Genomic DNA, 19,831 nt, shown 5'->3' on the forward strand with positions numbered 1-19,831 from the left:
CAAGGTCTCAGGGAGCTTCCACCTCCACCCCCACAGCTCTGTTCCCATGGGGTTTCTGGGCTCAATGCTTCTTGGTCTCCAGGGATGCCCTGCCCAGTCATGCCGCTGACCACAGTGACTCTTCTGAGCTCCTCTCTTCTCCCTCCACTTCATATCCCAGCGGGCATTCTCTTTCCTCCACTCCCTTTCTTTTATTTTCTCTCTCACCCCCATCCAGAGACACACAGACCCAAATGCACACTGGCACATGCTCTCTGCCTGTGTCTCCTCATCTCGTCTTTTGTCTTGGATCTTCCCTTGTCTTTGTCGCTGAGTCTCCTTGTTCCTCTCATCTCTCCCGGCGCTTACATCTGTCTTTTTCCCTGAGCCTCGCTCCCTCCATCCATTCCTCCGCCCTCTCATTTTTTTTCCCTGACTCCCTCCCGCCTCCTCCCTCTCTCCTTTGATTTTCCTGGTCCCTCATCTCTCCTCCCTCCTCTTCCTCACTCTCATGCTCCCTTTCTCGCTCTCTTGAGTGCATGCACTTGCTTTCTCTGTCTTGCTTTTCCTCTTTCTCACCTCAGCTCCCTGGCCTTGGGTGCTGCTTACAGTCCGCGTCCCTCGCTCTTTATGAGAAGTCTCCGGGCAGTGCCCAGGTCCTGGCGGCCCAGCTTGGAAGTTCCTGTAGCACCCCTTGAGAGGCCCTAGGGCCATAGCATTTCCTCCCAGGGGTGACTTGGTAGTGATACGCTGTTTCCTCACTTCTGCAATTGCCAGACAGCACAGAGGCTGAGGCTGGGGCCAGGACCCAGACAGAGACACACAGTTCCTGCAGCTGAAGCCGCTGCCCCTGCTACAGGTAAGGAGGACTCCTGGCCCCTGCTGGGCAAGGGGGAGGCATAGAAAAATGTCCTCAGGAGGCAAACCAAGGTCATGCCCCCAGGCTGCACCTAAGCAGATGGGCGCTTCTATTTTTCTTTTCTCTTTTCTTTTCTTTTCTTTTTTCTTTTCAGACAGGGTCTCTCACTCTGTTGCCCAGGCAGAATTGCACGTGGTCACGCTCGCTGCGGCCTGGACCTGCCAGGCTTAGGCGATCCTCCCACTTCAGCCTCCCAAGTATCTGGGACTACAGGCGTACTGTACCACGCCTGGCTAATTTTTGTATTTTTTGTGGAGACAAGGTCTTACCTTGTTGTCCAGACTGGTCTCCAACTCCTGGGCTCAAGCAATCAGCCTGCCTCGGCTTCCCAAAGTGCTGGGATTGCAGGCGTGAGTCACTGTGCTCGGCTGCTTCTGTTTTTAAGGGATTGTTCTGGCACCTTTCTCAGGCCCAGAGTCTCATGTTTAGAAATAACTTCTAGTGTCCAAACATTCCTGGAGAACCCAGCACCCAAGTTTGGCTTTTCCGAGGCTGGGACAGTGCTGACCCAGAGACCCCACTGGGAGGTGGCGATGGTGGTGATGGGGGCAGCTTGGATCTCAGGGAGCCAAATGACATCTACTTGACTAGCTGTGTGGTCTTGGCCAAGTTACGCTCCATCTCTGTGCAGTTTTCTAAATTGTCAAATAAGGATAATGCCATCTCCCCCACAGAATTGTCGGGACATATAAAGGATTTGGTACAGGGCGGGGTACTTAGAAACTCACTAAATGCTAGGTTTGTGGGGTGGGGAAGGGGGTGCTGAAAATAACCAGGTTCTTATACACACGGCCAAGCCCACAACCAATGGCCCCTATCAGGTCCCAGGTGCTGGGGACAGGGCCCAGGCTGGCACCTGCCATCCTCCGCTGGCAGGAGGTCCAGACGTGGGGCTGTGTACTCGCTTACTTGTGAAGTATGACAGAACCGGCAGGCTCTCTCCCCACATCTCTGGCTGCTCTCCTTTAGCTCTGACTGAATACCCAGCTGTGTTCGAGGTGTTTGGCGTGATGTGTGTGTGTGTTGGGGGAGGCAGTAGGGGTGGGAGGTGTGTTGTGTGTTGGGGGATGCTAGGGAAGCAAAAGAGACACCACTATCTTTAGGTCCTGACAAACCAGCCAGAGAAAGAGGTCAGCCCCTTAGATGACTGGGTCCTGGGCCTGAAGTGGGCATCTGGGGTTTCGATCTCAGCTCCTGCTGACAAGCTGGGGCCTTGAGTCGTTCAGAAGTTCCACTTTCCTCCTTTGCAGATTGCAGGTTAAAATACTGACCTCTGTGGGCCGGGCGTGGTGGCTCACGCCTGTAATCCCAGCACTTTGAGAGGCCGAGACGGGTGGATCACGAGGTCAGGAGATCGAGACCATCCTGGCTAACACCGTGAAACCCCGTCTCTACTAAAAAATACAAAAAACTAGCCGGGCGAGGTGGTGGGCGCCTGTAGTCCCAGCTACTCGGGAGGCTGAGGCAGGAGAATGGCGCAAACCCGGGAGGCGGAGCTTGCAGTGAGCTGAGATCCGGCCACTGCACTCCAGTCTGGGCAATAGAGCGAGACTCCGTCTCAAAAAAAAAAAAAAAAAAAAAATACTGACCTCTGTGGGCCAGGCGCGGTGGCTCACGCCTGTAATCCCAGGACTGTAGGAGGCCGAGGCGGGTAGATCACGAGGTCAAGAGATGGAGACCATCCTGGCTAACATGGTGAAACCCTATCTCTACTAAAAATACAAAAATTAGCTGGACGTGGTAGCAGGTGACTGTAATCCCAGCTACTCGGGAGGCTGAGGCAGGAGAATTGCTTGCACCTGGGAGGCGGAGGTTGCAGTGAGCTGAGATGGCACCACTGCACTCCAGCCTGGGTGACAGAGTGAGACTCCATCTCAAAAAACAAAACAAAACAAAATACTGACCTGTGAGTTTGAGGGTAGGATGAAGTAAGAGGTGGGGTGGGGCAGTGCTTTGTCAATTGGAAAATGCTGCACAAAGGGGACTGATGCATTCCCTCTAATGCTGACTCTGTGATGCCTGCTGTAAACGCCTTACGGATGAGGAACCTGTTTTGTTCACTGTTGTATCCTTTATCCTTAGCACAGGGTTTGCAACATAGCATATGCTTAGAATATGCACAGGACAGATGAATGACGAAGCGGTTTTTGCAGTTGGAAGGGAATGGACGGTGAACCAGAGGTCCAGTATCTGGTCCCAGCTCTGTCCCCGACACTGTGTTCACCTTGGGAAAATCCCTTCTCATCTTTGGGCCTCCGTTTCCCCATCTGGTCATTGAAGGAGTAAGGAATTCACAGTTTATGTTATCAGTGACAAAATGCGCCTACAGGACTGAGTTTTCTCTGATTGGTAGTGGGAAGCGGGTATGAGGAGAGGCTGGGATCTTGTTGTCCTTTTACAGGGAGCCCCTTCCCACCCTAGGCCTGTGAAGGGGACGGCCTTGTTGAAGAGGACGGCCTTCTCTTTCTTGGTGGCATCCCCCACTTTCCTGTTCTGATCCCTTAGGTGGGTAGAGGCTTGGGCCTCTGAGGGCAACAGTGGAGCAGGAGCCTGGCAGCACCCCTTGATGGGCCTAGAGGTGTGGTCTGGGTCAGGAGTGGAGCCAGTTCCCAAAGGGCAAATGCTGGGACCCTGCTGTAGCCCCCTCTCTGACCAGCCCCTCTTGGGTTCCTTGACAGCATGATGAGAGCGGGGAGAAGCCTCTGGTGTGTCTTTGTGTGTGCATGTGTGTCTGTGGTTATGTGGGGTGTCTGGCTATGTCTGCGTGTATCTGGAATGATGGGCCAGGAGCATAGCCAGGCTGCATGTGGCCTGCTCCAGCCAGACAGCTCCCCTCCCAGGAGCAGATGGCCCGCAAAGCCAGCTGAGAGGCTGATATGCCTCTGTGTGTCTTCAGCCGAGGGGAATCACAGCCAGATTCTGTGTGTGTATTTGTTTGTGTGTTTGTGTGTGAGACAGAGAGACAGAATATGCAGGGGGAGGATCACCACTCAGCCGCCCCTCCCCACTCCCTTGGTTCTGCAGAAGGGGGATCATCAGGGCCTGGGTTTGGCGTTGAGCCCAACTGGCTAATGGGAGAAGCATGTCAAAATCAAATTTGTGCATACCCTGCGCCGCCCACTCCACCCCACTTTTTTTTTCTTTTGAGACAAGATCTTGCTCTGTCATGAAGGCTGGAGTGCAGTAGCATGATCACAGCTCACTGCAGCCTCGATCTCCTGGGCTCAAGCAATCCTCCCACCTCAGTCTCTCAAGTAGCTGGTACCATAGGTGCGCACCATCTTGCCTGGCTAAGTTGTGTGTGTGTGTGTGTGTGTGTTTTTGTAGAGGTAGGGTTTGACATGATGCCCAGGCTGCTCGGGAACTCCTGTTTTCAAGCAATCTGTCTGCCTCGGCCTCCCAAAGTGCTGGGACTATAGGTGTGAGCCACTATGCCTGGCCCATGCCCTCCCCACCCCCTCCTTTTGTTTTTTAAGAGACACAGTCTTGCTCTGTCACCCAGGCTGAAGAACAGTGGCATGATCACGACTCACTGCAGCCTTGAACTCCTGGTCTCAAGCCATCCTCCTGCTTTAGCTGCCCAAGTAGCCAGGCACATGCCACCATGCCTGGCTAATTTAAAAAACAATTTTTTTTTTTTTTTTGTGGAAACGGGATCTTGCTATGTTTCGCAGGCTGGTCTTGAACTTCTGGCCTCAAGCCATCTCCCACCTTGGCTTCCCAAAGTGCTGGGATTACAGGCATGAGCCACTGCACCCAGCCTGCAATACCTTTTACAGTTCATAAAATCCATTTCAATGTATCAAGTGCTTTACTGTTTACCAAAAACTGTCACCACCAATAATCTCACTTCCTTTTTTTTTTACAACAATGCTTTGAGATAAGCAAGGCACAGACACCGCATTTTGCAGATAAAAACCCAAGGCTCAGAGCTGGAATGAGGCTCACTCAAGTTATGTGGGTGAGTGGCACAGCTGAGGCCAGAGCCCACATCCCCTGGTTTCGGTTCCTATGCTTTCTCTCTGGCTAACCTCGATTGCTTCTAGGAGACAATGTGTAGCTGGCTTGGTGCATGGCCAATTCGGTTGCTGCTTTATTCACTTATTCAACAAACATTTTCTGAGGACAGCAGGGAAGGGAGTTCACAGTTCCTGAGTAAATTGCTTCACTCGGCTCTCACAATACCCTGTGAGGAAGGTTTTATTACTATCATTTTGCAGATGAATAAAGGGAGGCTGGGAGAGCCAAGGATCACATAGCAAGGAAAAGCAGACCCAGGTGCAGACTCAGGTCTGTGTGACTCCAGGGCCTGTGCCCAGCCCTGCTTTTTTCCCTAGACGGGGTCCTGGACTGGCCACAAAGACACCAGCAGGACTCAGGAACTCCCAGGCTGGGAAGAAGTCAGCGTGATTCCTGGTATAACAGAGGCATGGCCAGGTGCGGTGGCTCATGCCTGTAATCCAGCACTTTGGGATGTCGAGGTGGGCGGATCACCTGAGGTCAGAAGTTCGAGACCAGCTTGGCCAACATGGTGAAACCCTATCTCTACTAAAAATATAAAAATTAGCCAGGCATGGTGGCATGCGCTTGTAATCCCAGCTACTTGGAAGGCTGAGATACGAGGATCGCTTGAATCTGGGAGGTGGAGGTTGCAGTAAGCTGAGATTGCGTCATTGCACTCCAACCTGGGTGATAGAGTGAGACTCTGTCTCAAAAAAAACCCACCCACACACAAACAAAAACCAGAGGCATAACAGAGGCATGATGTGCCCAGTGCTGGGGCAGCCCAGAGGAGGTGGTTCCTCCCTCCCTCTTCCTGGCCCTGTCCTGGAAGCAAAATTGGGTAGGGTAACTCAGACAGATACTACCTGGTTATCTGGGAGCCAGGAGGAGAGACCCAGGCCAGACTTGGGGTTTCCTAGGCCGGCTGAGCAGAGGCTGAATCTCATCAATGTTATATACATATCTGGGGCCAGGGTGAGGTCACCAGTGAGAAGGAACACTGGGTAACTCTGACTGGCACCCAGATAATCATCATCCCGGGTGCCCTAGACCCTGTCCTTAACCTCTCCCGGACATGGTGCTCCATTCATCAGTCAATAAATGTGCATGGTCCCTTGCACTGGGAATTGTGGGAGCCTGGCACAGAATTCCCCAGAGGTCAGGATTTCTGCTCCCTTAATTCATCCCTCAAATCCTTCTGCATCTTGGAGAAATGGTATTGAAACCACTCTGTGAGAGGTCTCATTAGAGGGTGTGGCCGGCACGGCCAAGCCGGGGCACAAATGTCAAGCAACAGAGCATGTCAGAACAGGAAGTAACTCATGTATTGAGCACCTTCTATATGCCTAGCACTGTAGAGGTTGTCTGTCTTCAACATCAGGACTATGCTGTGAGGTCATTTTTTTTTTTTTTTTTTTTTTTGAGATGGAGTCTCGGTCTGTCACCCAGGCTAGAGTGCAGTGGCACAATCTCAGCTCACTGAAACTTCCCCCTCCCGGGTTCAAGTGGTTCTCCTGCCTCAGCCTCCCACATAACTGGGATTACAGATGTGTGCCATCACGCTCAGCCAATTTTTGTATTTTTAGTAGATATGGGATTTCATCATGTTGGCCAGGCTGGTCTCGAACTCCTGACCTCAGGTGATCTGCCTGCCTTGGCCTCCCAGAGTGCTGGGATTACAGGTGTGAGCCACCCCATCCAGCCTAATTTTTATTTTTAAGAGATAGGGTCAGGCTGGGCACGGTGGCTCAAGCCTGTAATCCCAGCACTTTCGGAGGCCGAGACGGGCGGATCACGAGGTCAGGAGATGGAGACCATCCTGGCTAACACGGTGAAACCCTGTCTCTACTAAAAAATACAAAAAAACTAGCCGGGCGAGGTGGTGGGAGCCTGTAGTCCCAGCTACTCGGGAGGCTGAGGCAGGAGAATGGCGGAAACCCGGGAGGCGGAGCTTGCAGTGAGCTGAGATCCGGCCACTGCAGTCCGGCCTGAGAGACAGAGCTAGACGCCGTCTCAAAAAAAAAAAAAAAAAAAAAAAAGAGATAGGGTCTTGCTGTGTTGCCCAGGCTGGAGTGCAGTGGTATGATCATAGCTCACTGTAATGGACCCAAGTGATCCTACAGCCTCAGCCTCCATAGTAGCTAGGACTGCAGGCATGTGCCACCATGCCTGGCTAATTTTTTTTTTTTTTATTTTTAATTTTGTAGAGACAAAATTTGGTTATGTTGCTCAGACTGGTCTTAAACTCCTGGCCTCAAGCAATCCTCTTACCTCAGCCTCTCAAAGTGCTGGCATTATAGGTGTGAGCCACCTTTCCAGCCTCAATGTTGATGTTATTCCTGTTTTATAGATGAGGAAACCGGGACTGGTCCCAGGGAATCTAAGAGCTGGGAGTGGCTAGAGCTGGGGCATGAGGGTTTGGAAACAGAGTGAGGGACACTGTGACTGTGTGTGTGCGGAGGCTCACCTGTCTATTTAGTCAATATTTCTCATGTGTTTGCTATGTAGGAGGCTCTGTGATGGGTATTGCTGATATGTCAGCAGACTTGGCCTGGGGAGTTCACAGTCCAAAAGGAGAGAGAAATCAACAGCTATGATAATGCAATGTGATATATTGTTAAGGGAACTTGAGGTGGAACTTCCAACTCTGTCTAGGGTAGGGAAGTAAGAGGAACAATAGCCAACATTCAATGAGCTCTCACTATAGACCAGACCAGGCATCTTCTTTTTTTTTTCTGAGATGGAGTCTGGCTCTGTCATCCAGCTGGAGTGCAATGGCATCATCTTGGCTCACTGCAATCTCTGCCTCCTGGGTTCAAGCGATTCCCCTGCCTCGGCCTCCCGAGTAGCTGGGATTACAGGCATGCGCCACCATGCCTGGCTAATTTTTGTATTTTTAGTAGATATGGGATTTCATCATGTTGGCCAGGCTGGTCTCGAACTCCTGACCTCAGGTGATCTGCCTGCCTTGGCCTCCCAGAGTGCTGGGATTACAGGTGTGAGCCACCCCATCCAGCCTAATTTTTATTTTTAAGAGATAGGGTCAGGCTGGGCACGGTGGCTCAAGCCTGTAATCCCAGCACTTTCGGAGGCCGAGACGGGCGGATCACGAGGTCAGGAGATGGAGACCATCCTGGCTAACACGGTGAAACCCTGTCTCTACTAAAAAATACAAAAAAACTAGCCGGGCGAGGTGGTGGGAGCCTGTAGTCCCAGCTACTCGGAGGCTGAGGCAGGAGAATGGCGGAAACCCGGGAGGCGGAGCTTGCAGTGAGCTGAGATCCGGCCACTGCAGTCCGGCCTGAGAGACAGAGCTAGACGCCGTCTCAAAAAAAAAAAAAAAAAAAGAGATAGGGTCTTGCTGTGTTGCCCAGGCTGGAGTGCAGTGGTATGATCATAGCTCACTGTAATGGACCCAAGTGATCCTACAGCCTCAGCCTCCATAGTAGCTAGGACTGCAGGCATGTGCCACCATGCCTGGCTAATTTTTTTTTTTTTTATTTTTAATTTTGTAGAGACAAAATTTGGTTATGTTGCTCAGACTGGTCTTAAACTCCTGGCCTCAAGCAATCCTCTTACCTCAGCCTCTCAAAGTGCTGGCATTATAGGTGTGAGCCACCTTTCCAGCCTCAATGTTGATGTTATTCCTGTTTTATAGATGAGGAAACCGGGACTGGTCCCAGGGAATCTAAGAGCTGGGAGTGGCTAGAGCTGGGGCATGAGGGTTTGGAAACAGAGTGAGGGACACTGTGACTGTGTGTGTGCGGAGGCTCACCTGTCTATTTAGTCAATATTTCTCATGTGTTTGCTATGTAGGAGGCTCTGTGATGGGTATTGCTGATATGTCAGCAGACTTGGCCCTGGGGAGTTCACAGTCCAAAAGGAGAGAGAAATCAACAGCTATGATAATGCAATGTGATATATTGTTAAGGGAACTTGAGGTGGAACTTCCAACTCTGTCTAGGGTAGGGAAGTAAGAGGAACAATAGCCAACATTCAATGAGCTCTCACTATAGACCAGACCAGGCATCTTCTTTTTTTTTTCTGAGATGGAGTCTGGCTCTGTCATCCAGCTGGAGTGCAATGGCATCATCTTGGCTCACTGCAATCTCTGCCTCCTGGGTTCAAGCGATTCCCCTGCCTCGGCCTCCCGAGTAGCTGGGATTACAGGCATGCGCCACCATGCCTGGCTAATTTTTGTATTTTTAGTAGAGATAGGGTTTCACCATGTTGGCTAGGTTGGTCTCGAACTCCTGACCTCAAGTGATCTGCCCGCCTTGGCCTCCCAAAGTGCTGGGATTACAGGCGTGAGCCACTGCGCCCGGCCCTGATAAGGACTTTATATACATTCTTTCTTTTTTTTTTCTTTTGAGACAGAGTCTCGCTCTGTCGCCCAGGCTGGAGTGCAGTGGTGCAACCTCGGCTCACTGCAAGCTCCGTCTCCCGGGTTCATGCCATTCTCCTGCCTCAGCCTCCCGAGTAGCTGGGGCTACAGGCGCCCGCCACCATGCCTGGCTAATTTTTTGTATTTTTAGTAGAGACGGGGTTTCACCATGTTAGCCAGGATGGTCTTGATCTCCTGACCTCGTGATCCGCCCGCCTCGGCCTCCCAAAGTGCTGGGATTACAGGCGTGAGCCACCGTGCCCGGCCATACACATTATTTCATTGACTCTTCACACCACTCTGGAGAGGTATGTGCCTGGATTTTATCAGCTCCATTTTCAGGGAGGGACCTGAGACTCAGAGGGAGAACAGGCTTGGCTGTGGTCCTGTGGTAGGAAGTAAGAGAGGCAGGATATGAGCCCAGGTTTGTCTGACTCCAGAGTCTGTACTCTTTTTTTTTTTTTTTTTTTTTTTTTTTTTTTTTTTTTTTTTTTTTTTTTTTTGAGACGGAGTCTCGCTCTGTCGCCAGGCTGAGTGCAGTGGCCGGATCTCAGCTCACTGCAAGCTCCGCCTCCCGGGTTTACGCCATTCTCTCGCCTCAGCCTCCCGAGTAGCTGGGACTACAGGCGCCCGCCATCTCGCCCGGCTAATTTTTTGTATTTTTTTAGTAGAGACGGGGTTTCACCGTGTTAGCCAGGATGGTCTCGATCTCCTGACCTCGTGATCCGCCCGTCTCGGCCTCCCAAAGTGCTGGGATTACAGGCTTGAGCCACCGCGCCCGGCCTAGAGTCTGTACTCTTAACCACTGTTCTCTAAATACTATACATCCTTTATTTTGCTTGATGCTTACAAAAGCCCTATGAAAGAGATGTGTTACTATTTGTATTTTACAAATGAGGCCCAAAGGAGGCAAGCAGTTTTACCAAAGGTTGCACAGCTTTTAAGTCATAAACTGAGTCATATGACTTTAACTTAAAAATACACAATGTACTTTCAAATTTGCCATCTCTTAGGCCCATTATTATTATTATTATTATTATTTTTACGGTGGTGAAAACCATAACATAAATTTACTCTCTTAGCATGCATTTTAAAAAATTTAAAAATGTATTTTATAGAGATTGGGGTGTTGCTATGTTGTCCAGGCTGGTCTCAAACTCCTGGGCTCAAGTGATCCACTCATTCTGGCCTCCCAAAGTGCTGGAATTACAGGTATGAGCCACGTGCCTGGTCCCTCTTAACATTTTTAAAGTGTATAGTTCAGTCATGCGAACTATGTTCACATTGTTGTATAACAGATCTCTAGAACATTTTATTTTCCTTTTAAATCCTGTAAGTGCCAATAGAATGTTTTCATCTTGGCTGGGTGCAGTGGCTCACGCTGGTAATCCCAGCACTTTGGGAGGTCAAGGCAGGTGGATCACTTGAGATCAGGAGTTCGAGACTAGCCTGGCCAACATGGTGAAACTCTGCCTCTACTAAAAATACAAAAATTAGCTGGGCGTGGTGGTGCATACCTGTAATCCCAGTTACTCAGGAGCCTGAGGCAGGAAAATCGCTTGAACCCGGGAGGCGGAGGTTGCGGTGAGCCAATATCATGCCATAGCACTCCAGCCTGGGTGACAGAGTGAGACTTCATCTCAAAAAAAAAAAAAAAAAAGTTTTCATTTTACATGACTGAAACTCTACATCTGTTGAACATCTCTCTATTTCCCCCTCCCCCAGCCCCAGTGGTAACTACCCTTCTGCTTTTGGTTCTATGCGTTTGATTACTTTAAATGTCTCATATAAGTGGAATCATATAGTATTTGTCTTCTTGTGGCTGGCTTATTTCACTTAGCAGAAATGTCTTCAAGATTCATCCATGTTGTAACATGTGTCAGAATTTTCTTCCTTTGTAAGGCTGAATAATATTCCATCGTATGTATATACCACATTTTGCTTATCCATTCATCTGTCCATGGACATGTTAGGTATTTCCACACTTGACGATTGTGAATAATGTTGCTATGAATATGAATGTGCAAATGTCTTTTCAAGATCCTGTTTTCAGCTGGCGCGGTGGTTCACGCCTGTAATCCTAGCACTTTGGGAGGCCAAGGCAGGAGGATCACTTCAGGTCAGGAGTTAGAGACCAGCCTGGCAAACATGGCCAAACCTCATCTCTACTAAACATACAAAAATTAACCAGGCAAGGTGGCGGGTGTCCGTAGTCCCAGCTACTAGGGAAGCTGAGAACCACTTGAACCTGGGAGGCAGAGGTTGCAGTGAACCAAGATCGTGCCACTGCACTCCAGCCTGGGCGACAGAGTGAGGCTCCATCTCAAAAAAAAAAAAAAAAAATTCCTGTTTTCAGTTCTTTTGAATATATAGTGTACCCAGAGTGGAATTGCTGGGTCATATAACCATTCTAATTTTAGTTTTTTTAGGAGGTTCTATATTCTTTTCCATAGTGGCTGCACCATTTTAGAATCCCATCAACACTGTGCAAAGGTTCCCATTTCTCACATCCTTGCTCACACATTTCTGTTTTATTGACAATGGCCCTCCCAGTGGGTATGAAGTGATATTGCATTATGATTTCAATTTGCATTTCTCTGATGATCAGTGATATTGAACCACCTTTTCACGTGTTTGTGGTCACTGGTGTATCTTCTTTGGAGAAATGTCTATTCAAGTTCTTTGCCCATTTTTAAACTGAATTTTGTTGTTGTTGTTGTTATTGAGTTGTAGGAGTTCTGCTTATTAACTCCTTATCTGATATCTGGTTCCATCCCAAAGTTTGCCTTTTCTCCCATCCACAAGTTGCCTTTCCACTCTGCTGATTGTTTTCCTTTGCTTCATGGAGATTATTTAAAGTTTGCCAAAAATTCGTTTATTTCTGCTTTCGTTGCCTGTGCTTTTGGTGTCATAGCCAAGAAATTATGACCCATTCCAATGTTATGAGGCTTTTTATTGTTTTTAATTTAAATAATTAATTAATGATTTTTGTTTGTTTGTTTTTTTAGAGACAGGGTCTTCCTCTGTTGCCTAGGTTGGAGTACAATGGCACAATCATAGCTCACTTCAGCCTTGAGCTCCTGGGCTCGAGGTATCCTCCCGCCTCAGCCTCTGAGTAGCTGGGACTACAGGTGCATGTTATCATGCTCAGCTAATTTTTTAAATTTTGTGTAGAAACAACATCTTGCTATGTTGCCCAGGCTGGTCCCGAACTCCTGGCTTCAAGCAATCCTCCTACCTAGGCCTCCCAAAGTTCTGGGGTTACAGGCATGAACCACTGTACCTGGCCTGTTGTGAAGCTTTTTTTTTTTTAAGATGGAATCTTACTCTGTTTCCCAGGCTGGAGTGCAATGGCACGAGCTTGGGCTCACTGCAACCTCTGCTCTGCCTCCCGGGTTCAAGTGATTCTCATGCCTCAGCCTCCTGAGTAGCTGGGATTACAGGCACCTGCCATCATGCCTGGCTAATTTTGGTATTTTTGTAGAGACGGGATTTCACCATGTTGGTCAGGCTGGTCTTGAATTCCTGACTTCAGGTGATCTGCCCACCTTAGCCTCCCAAAGTGCTGGGATTACAGGTGTAAGCCACTGAGCACAGCTGTGTAGCTTTTATCCTGTGTTGTCTTTGAGGAATTTTATAGTTTCAGGTCTTATGTTTAGGTCTTTAATCCATTTTGAGTTAATTTTTGTACAATACATGGTGTAACATAAGAGCCCATCTTCATTCTTCTGCATGTGGATATCCATCTTTCCCAGCACCTTTAGTTGAAGGGACTATCCTTTCCCCATTGTGTAGTCGTGGTCCTCTTGTCAAAGATTATTTGACTATGTGAGGGTTTATTTTGGGTCTCTCTATTCTGTCCCATTGATCTATGTGTCTGTCTTTATGCCAGTCCAAACCGTTTTGATTACTGTAGCTTTGTAATATGTTTTGAAATCAGGAGTTGTCTTTCAGTTTTGTTCTTCTTTCTCAAGATTGTTGGGACTACTTGGTGTCCTTTGAGGTTTCATATGAATTTTACAATTTAAAAAAAATTTCTGTAAAAATTACATTGGGATTTTGATAGAATGGCATTGAATCTGTAGATCACATTGGGTGGTATGGACATTTTAATAATATTAAGTCTTCTGATCCATGAACTTGGTATGTCTTTCCACTTATTTGTGTCATCTTCAATTTCTTTCAACAATTTTTTTTTTGAGATGGAGTCTCGCTCTGTCGCCCAGGCTGGAGTACAGTGGCGTGATGTCGGCTCACTGCAAGCTCCGCCTCCCAGGTTCATGCCATTCTCCTGCCTCAGCCTCCCGAGTAGTTGGGACTACAGGCGCCTGCCACCATGCCTGGCTAATTTTTTTGTATTTTTAGTAGAGACAGGGTTTCACCATGTTAGCCAGGATGGTCTCAATCTCCTGATCTCGTGATCTGCCCATCTCGGCCTCCCAAAGTGCTGGGATTACAGGCGTGAGCCACCATGCCCAACCTTCAGCAATGTTTTGTAGTTTTCAATGTACAAGTCTTTTGCCTCCTTGGTTAAGTTTATTTCTTTTTTTTTTTTTTTGAGACAGAGTCTTGCTGTATCGCCCAGGCTGGAGTGCAGTGGCATGATCTTGGCTTACTCACTGCCTCCCGGTTCAAGTGATTCTCCTGGCTCAGCCTTCTGAGTACCTGGGACTACAGGCACACGCCACCATGGCCAGCTGATTTTTGTATTTTTAGTAGAGATGGGGTTTCACCATGTTGGCCAGGTTGGTCTCAAACTCCTGAGCTCAAGTGATCTGCCCGCCTTGGCCTCCCAGGGTGCTGGGATTATAGGCATGAGCCATTGTGCTCAGCTGGTTAAGTTTATTTCTAAGTATTTTATTTTTTTTGAATACTATTGTCAATGAGATTGTTTCCTTAATATCCTTTTCTCTTAGTCCCATATAAAAATCTTCATTTTACAAATGAGGAAACAGAGAGTCAGAGTCACAGGATGAGTTTAGTGGTTGAACCAGGATCTGACCCAGCTCTCGCCCTACCAGGTGGGACTCAGATGGATACAGAGCAGGTCATGCCATCCCTTTGTCCCATTCTTTTCCCAGCTTTGAGGAGCAAAGGTAAAAGCTGGGACTCAGGTCAAAGGCATCTCTTCCTGGGACCTCACAGCATCCGGAGCTCCCATTCTCAGGTTGTAGGACAGGCCTGTGAGTGGACAGGTTGGCTGAGGAACAGTTCACTTCCAGCAGGGGCCACAGCTTGTTCTAGGAGAGTCACGATGGACCTTGGAGTTCAGAATCCCAAGTCTGCCACTTCCCCGCTGTGTGACTGTGGACAAATCTGTTTTCTTCTCTAGTCTCACTTTTTACCCCTGGAAAATTGGGTATCTTGTAAAACCAGCCTCAAGAAGATGATCTGAGGAGGAAATATGATCATAGGCAAGATGTACTGTACACCAGTAAATGTGCCCAGTGCCTTGAAATTAGGGGGGCTCCAGCCTCATGCTCCCCATAGAGCAAGGAGTACTTGGATTCAAGACAGTGTACCCACTTGGAATGTGGTGTTCCCCCGCCTTGGCCACTTCTAGTCCTTGCCCTGTTGGTGAATGCACCCTCAGGCCTGCCAGGCTGCAAGGAACTGCTGGTGCAGGAGCTATGGATGAACTTGGATGTATCTTATTTATAGCTTATAAATATTTAGAATTTTGTACTTTTGACCTCAACTGGCCTCACAAATGTTAGGGGCTAGCATGACTGGTGAACCCAACTTCCTAACCCACAATCTGGCCTGGGGAATCAACCAGCACATAACTCCTTCTGTCCATCTCCTGATGGTCCCTCCTCTCTGGCTGTCCAGCTATGGATGAGAACCCCTTCTCCAAGTTCCCTAGGGACTGAGAATGTTTCCAGTAGGGATGGGGGCCGAATGCTGCGCAGGGAAAAGGGTGGGAGATACAGACAGCAGAATTCTTCTGTCTTCATGAATATTTATGGCCTCTCTACCCCACCCCCAGCTGAGGGCCGTCCCTGGGCCAGCTGCCCAGCCTTGATCCATCAGGGAACTATGCCCATGTGTTAAACTGAGTGCTCTGAGCCTCTTTCTTTTTTTCTTTCCAAATGTTCATCCTCTTCCTGAGCTGTTGAAAGCTTTGTTGGCGTTAGCTGGAGGCTCTATCTGGAGCTGGCAGGAAAGTCAGTGTGTAGGTCAAAGCCCCTAGGTCAGTCGTGGCCCACAGTCCCCTCCCCTGGCTCCAAGCAGCTGGGCCAGTGGGGAGAGGGAGGCTTGGTCATTTGTGGCTCAGGTCCTGTTCCAGCTATTTTGCATACTTATCTTTGAAACCATTGTTAGGGTTGTAAGATTTTGCAAATGAAGACATTGAAGCTTAGAGAGGTGAGGTCACTTGCCGCAGGTCATACAGCAAATAAATGGTAAGCCAGGTATGAACCTATAGACCTTTCTGACTCCAGAGACCTTGTTCTCCCTAACCCACTCTACCCCAGTATAGCTCCCCTGGGGAGACCGTGCACATTTCCTTTGTGCCAGGGATTTCGGAGCCATCATCAGGGAATGGTCACTCATGGATTGATTCCTTGGTGCCCGACACTGGGACTAAAGAGATGAAAAAGATTTAGTCCCTGCCCTCAAGAAGTGCCCAGTCTGACAAGGAAACAGCCACAGAAATTAACACCTAAAACATATTGTGTCAGGTGCTAGACTGAGGAATGCACCCAGTGCATGGGGACCCAGAGAAGAAGGCAACTCATTTTGCCTGTGGCAATCGGGGAAGGCATCCCAGAGGAAGCACTCTTTTAGATTAGGTCTTAAAGGTGAGTAAGTTTTTTCTAGGTAAAGCAACAGGCAAAAGTGAGCCGCGGCATGTGGAAAGGCAAAGAGATTTGAGAAAAATGGAGTTTTTAGGGAAGCGGCGAGAAATTCAGTGCAGCAAGAGTAGAAAATGAGTAGCAGGGAATGGTGGAAAATGAGATGAGAAAGGAGCTTGGACTTGATGCTGGGTCAGGGGAGCCATGGAAGATGTTAGCCCAGGCAAGTGTGTGGCTGGCGGTTGTTGGGGTAAAACATGTCTGAGATTTCAGTGCATGCATGAATCACCTGGGAATCTTATTAATATACAGAGTCTTTTTTTTTTTTTTTTTGGAGACAAAGTCTCACTCTGTCACCCAGGCTGGAGTGCAGTGGTGTGATCTTGGCTCACTGCAACCTCTGTCTCCTGGGTTCAAGCAATTATTCTCCTGCTTCAGCCTCCAGAGCAGCTGGGATTACAGACGCCCACCACCATGCCTGGCTAATTTTTGTATTTTTAGTGGAGAGGGGGTTTCATGGTGTTGGCCAGGCTGGTCTCAAACTCCTGACCTCAAGTGATCCGACTGCCTCAGCCTCCCAAACTGCTGGGATGACAGGCATGAGCCACGACACCCGGCTAACATACAGATTCTGATACAGGAGATCTGGGAAGGGGCCCAAGATTCTTCATTTCTAACAAGCTTGCAGATGATGCCAATGCTGCTGGTCCAAGGACCACAGTTTGAGTCCTAAGTTTGTAGAGGACTCACTCTGCCTTGTGTGGCAGCTGCTCTGTCTGGGAAGCAGGCAATCCTGTTGGTTGCTGGGTGTTTGTTCACCTGACAAATGTTTACCAAGCTTTTGCCCCAGCCAAGCTCCCTGAGTACAGGGGACAGGGAGAGGAATTGGAAATGCCACTTTCTGGTCCATGCCACCACCATCTCTGACCTCCAAAATGCTCTTGCTGTTTCCACACTTGCTCCCTACCATCTATTCTCTACCTGACAGCTAGAGCGCGTCTGATCATGTTACTTGCCTGCTTAACGACACTGAAGCAGCTCTCCAAGGCTCATAGAATAAAATGCTAACTCCTTACCGTGGCTCAGGAGCGATCTGGAGCCTGGTGTCCTCTGATCACATCCCACTCTTCCCATTTCTCACTCCCCTAGGGCCACACTAACCTTTCAGTTTCTTGTTCCTACTTCAGAACATGATGAAATTATTTCCATTACAGGCCCTTTGCACATGATACTCTCTGGCCGGAATAATACAGATCTTCTCCTTACTTGTTCCTTTTTTCTTTTTTAGAGTTCAGCCAGGGAGACACAGATTTTATAGGTTACTAAAGCTTATACAATTAGAAGGGCCCCCCTTTGGAGATATCAAATTACTAATATACAATTAGATACAGGGCCTAGGAGAGGGCCTTAAAGCTTAAGCTTCATTGACTTCATGGTAAAGCTGTCTCCAGTTTTGTTTATATGTCACCTCCTCCAAGAAGCCTTCCCTGGTCATTCTACTTAAAACAGCCACCAGCTGGGTGCAGTGGCTCATGCCTGTAATCCTAGCACTTTGGGAGGCTGAGGCAGCAAGATCACTTGAGCTCAGGAGTTCAAGACCAGCCTGGGCAACATAGTGAGACCTTGTCTCTATTTATTAAAAAATAAAAATAAAAAGCCATCTACCCTATCTTCATGTTACTATTTTTATTCCTTTATTAAATTCATCACAATTTGAAATTATCTTATTTGTTGCTTCACTTATTTTTGACTGTTTCCCCCAACTAGAATGTAAGTTCCTTGAGAGCAGGAACTTTGTTTTGTTTCTGCAGTCTCCCCAGCACAGGGCCCAACACCCGGAAGAATGTCAGTAACTGTGAGGTGAATGAATGGACATTGTCCCAGCCTCTGAATGGCAGAGAGGACACACAGAGGCAATGTCAGTGGAATAAAGAGCCATGAGCTACGGAAGTCCAAAGAATGGGCACTTAACCAGACCAGGGGTGGAGCCGGGTGTGCAGCAGGCCAGGACGCTTAGAAAGAGCTACTCGGAGGAAATGAGGTCTGAGCAATCTTAAAGAATGTTCTAGTAAACATCCAGGCAATGATAAGGAAGGATTTCTTGGCAGAGGAAACAGCATGAATAAAGTAATGAAAGTACAAGCTCTCAGGCCCAGAGGAGAATCAGCTGGTTACATTTTGGGTGATTTCAAGGGGTCTATTCATTAAAGATACAGTGATAGGCACTAAGTTTGGGTTGGGGCCAAGGGAGTGGGAGTCACATGGGGGCCAGGAGCCTGGGACTGAACAGAAGGCAGCAGAAATAGGAAGAGCCAGGATAACAGGTACTGGCAGCACCAAGGGCAATGGCTTTGAGTCAAGCAGGGGCTCCACCAGGACTCCCCTCACTGATTCTGGTCCTATACCTGGAAGGAGGAGGCCTACTCTTGCTGGGCCTCCTGTGGGGGCTGTGTGGACTGGGGAGGCTCTGGAGTCAGATAGACCCGAGTATACAATCTCCTAGGTTGGGTTCCTGGGAAGCCAACTTTGAAATAGAGATTAGCATGCAGGCACAATTTTCCTGGAATATTTTATTCTCGTGTGTTGGTAGGGGGGGTGGGTGAGGTGGGGGCGGGTGTAGAAATGAGGTCTTGCTATGTTGTGCAGGCTGGTCTTGAATTCCTGACCCATCCTGCTTCCTCAGTTTCCCCAAAGTGCTAGTATTACAGCCATGAGCCACGACACCTGGTCTTCCTGGAATTTTAATTTTATTTTTTTTAGATGAAGCCTTGCTGTGTTGCCCGGGTTGCAGTGCACACCTAATAGCTAAAGAATTTAACAATATAACCACCGTATCATTATCCTACCCAAATAAATAAACTTTATTTTTTTAAATACCATCTGTGTTTGAGTTTTCCCAAATGTCTTTTTTTTTTTTTAATTCTTTTTTTGTGTGTGTGATACGGTCTCGAGGCTCTGTTGCCCAGGCTGGAGTGGAGTGGCATAATCACAGCTCACTGCAGCCTTGAATACCTGGGCTCGGCCGGGCGCAGTGGCTCAAGCCTGTAATCCCAGCACTTTGGGAGGCCGAGACGGACGGATCACGAGGTCAGGAGATCGAGACCATCCTGGCTAACCCGGTGAAACCCCGTCTCTACTAAAAAAAAAAAAAAAAAAAAAAATTAGCCGGGTGAGGTGGCGGGCGCCTGTAGTCCCAGCTACTCGGGAGGCTGAGGCAGGAGAATGGCGTGAACCTGGGAGGCGGAGCTTGCAGTGAGCTGAGGTCCGGCCACTGCACTCCAGCCTGGGTGACAGAGCGAGACTCCGTCTCAAAAAAAAAAAAAAAAAAGAATTCCTGGGCTCAAGCAATCCTCCTGCCTCAGCTTCCTGAGTAAGTGGGACTAGAGGTGTGCACCACCATACCCAGCTAATTTAAAAAAATTTTTAGTAGTGATGGGGTCTTGCTATATTGCCCAGGCTGATTCCAAACTCCTGAACTCAAGTAATTGTCCTGCATTGGCCTCCCCAAAGTGCCGGGACCTCAGGCATGAGCCACCACAGCTGGCCCAATTGTCTAGAAAATATTTTTTACAGTTGGTTTATTTGAATCAGGATCCAAACAAGGTCTGCACACAGCATTTTGTTGCTCAATCAAATTTCTTTCTTTTTTTTTAGTTTCTTTCTTGTTGCCCAGGTTGGAGTGCAGTGGCGCTATCTTGGCTCACTGCAACCTCTACCTCCCAGGTTGAAGTGATTCTCCTGCCTCAGCCT

At 48.5% G+C, this 19,831-nt stretch overlaps 1 protein-coding gene across 1 annotated transcript in view; it reads left to right on the plus strand.

Moving 5' to 3' along the window:
- Window positions 1–225: 225 nt before the first annotated feature.
- The window catches only part of PTAFR (platelet activating factor receptor), a 32,649-nt gene continuing 13,043 nt past the window's right edge, over window positions 226–19,831 (plus strand). Inside the window, exon 1 of the mRNA XM_033227530.1 lies at window positions 226–838. The gene's annotated coding sequence lies outside the window, so the exon portion shown is untranslated. The remainder of the gene's footprint in view (window positions 839–19,831) is intronic.

Source organism: Trachypithecus francoisi, unplaced genomic scaffold (genome assembly GCF_009764315.1).
Source record: "Trachypithecus francoisi isolate TF-2019V2 unplaced genomic scaffold, Tfra_2.0 Lachesis_group12, whole genome shotgun sequence".
NCBI classification, from domain to species: Eukaryota; Metazoa; Chordata; class Mammalia; order Primates; family Cercopithecidae; genus Trachypithecus; species Trachypithecus francoisi.